The following is a 1,909-nucleotide window of genomic DNA, read 5'->3' as shown; positions in this document are numbered from 1 at the left end:
TGTTTTGAATGTGTTTTTATGTTTTTTATACATAACTGTGACAACCACAGGCAAGCGCTGAGCCAGTTGCACGCTCATGCTTATAACATTGTTTTCTATAGAAGTAGAAATTATGGAGACTGGATCTTTTACTCCCTCCTAGTCAAGGGTGGGGGGAGAGGTTTGGTCCTGATGCTCCAAACCAGAGTGATGCTGCATCATTTAGTCATTGGTAATAAAACAGAGTGACTAATATAGTCACTAAGTAGTGTTAACTAATACGCCTGAATTATGAAGTAACACTCTGGGCCAGTTATACTTCCATTATAATCCCATATGCCTGTGTGTAAAAACAAGCCTACGTGGCAGAAAGTACAGACCTCAGATGAGAAACATCTGGAAAACATAAGTGGGGGCTTTCTTTCTTTACCATAACAAGACTAGAGAGGGGGGGCCTTCTCTCTAGGGAGAATTGTATGCACAAAGGAACCATATGTATGGGATATAAACCCCACGCCTTAAAATCCAACCTGTATAAAAGGGGAGACAAAAAGACATTCTGGAGATGTTTTCTGCAGAGAACATCTCCACTTTATACTTGATGATGTAATAACGTGTGTATCTTCTGGCATCAAAAACCCAAGACTGAGTGTGGTTTCTCAGAGCAGCTGCTGAAGACACTACACTATCTGTCTGTTTTTTGTTTTTTTTTCTGGTAGACTGTAAAAAAAAAAAAAAAAAAAACATCAAACTTTCAGGCTATGCTTTCTCAAGCCAAACCAACCTAAATTTTCACTTGACAAACTTTTTTAATTTTACTTTTTTTAATTTTACTTTTCAGTCTGAGTTAAACCTTTTTTTTGGCTCATTTTATCAGTAAAAAAAAAAAAAAGACTAGAAAATCAACTTGCCTAATAATTATGCACACAGTATAGTTGATGGTAATGTTAATTATAAATTAAATCTCTTAGGTACTTTACAGACAAAGCAAATAACACACTTTTCCTAACACCATCCTATAATATATTTTAAAATACATTTAAAATCTTCTCCTTGTATGGCTCTTTTGCCTTTCTTCAAAATGATTTAATGTTGTTTTAATATTGTTTGTTCTTTTATGTAAATTAGGTGTCGTGAACTGGAGTGCATTTTCTGCACGATACAGAGAGAAGTTCCGGGTGCCATATTCACTGACCCAGTGCCTACGGTGCTGTGAAATATTTAAAGACTGCCCACCTGGCTATGGTGGGAATGGCAGGAAGGGAGTCCTGCGTGGGTTTTATTCCTTCAAAGACTTTAAGGGCTACTGCTCAGTTGATTGTTTTATTAATGATGGAGGTGAATTTCTATATATATACAATTTTATTTTCTGTTTTGTTCTTTGCAATAAAAAAAAAAAGATCACTGTTATCAGTTTGGTTTTTGGAGGCACCATGCATAAAATGGAATGCAGACTGAAAATATACAGCATGTAGTCAATTTAACTTAAAAATACTTTATTGGCTTAAATATTTCACATGCAGAATTGCCAAAGTAACAGAAACATGTCTATAATTATACTAAATAAATAAACAAGAACCATGACAGAGGAAAGATTAAAATAAGAAATATATAAGGTTCCATTAAAGTGTAGAGTAATGTTACAATATACACAGTAAAGTATAGTGCAACAGAATGTTAATAAATTCTAAATAAAATACTACAGATATTACAGAATAAACTCTGTAATTCCGTATAATTTTACCTCAGATGATACATGATTAAAATCCTAGATATGTGCTGTACTACATTTTACTGTTTTTTTTTCTTCTTTTTTTCACCTTAGCGTTTTTTTTTAATACTTATACATTTTATCAGAGTATTCTGTTAAGTATGCGCATGCGTTTTAATGACGTGTTACGTCACCACGCAATGCAAATTACACACGCAT

Source organism: Sinocyclocheilus anshuiensis, unplaced genomic scaffold (genome assembly GCF_001515605.1).
Source record: "Sinocyclocheilus anshuiensis isolate Anshui unplaced genomic scaffold, SAMN03320099.WGS_v1.1 scaffold725, whole genome shotgun sequence".
NCBI classification, from domain to species: Eukaryota; Metazoa; Chordata; class Actinopteri; order Cypriniformes; family Cyprinidae; genus Sinocyclocheilus; species Sinocyclocheilus anshuiensis.
The sequence above is the reverse complement of the archived record's forward strand: the minus strand, read 5'-3'. Positions refer to the sequence as shown.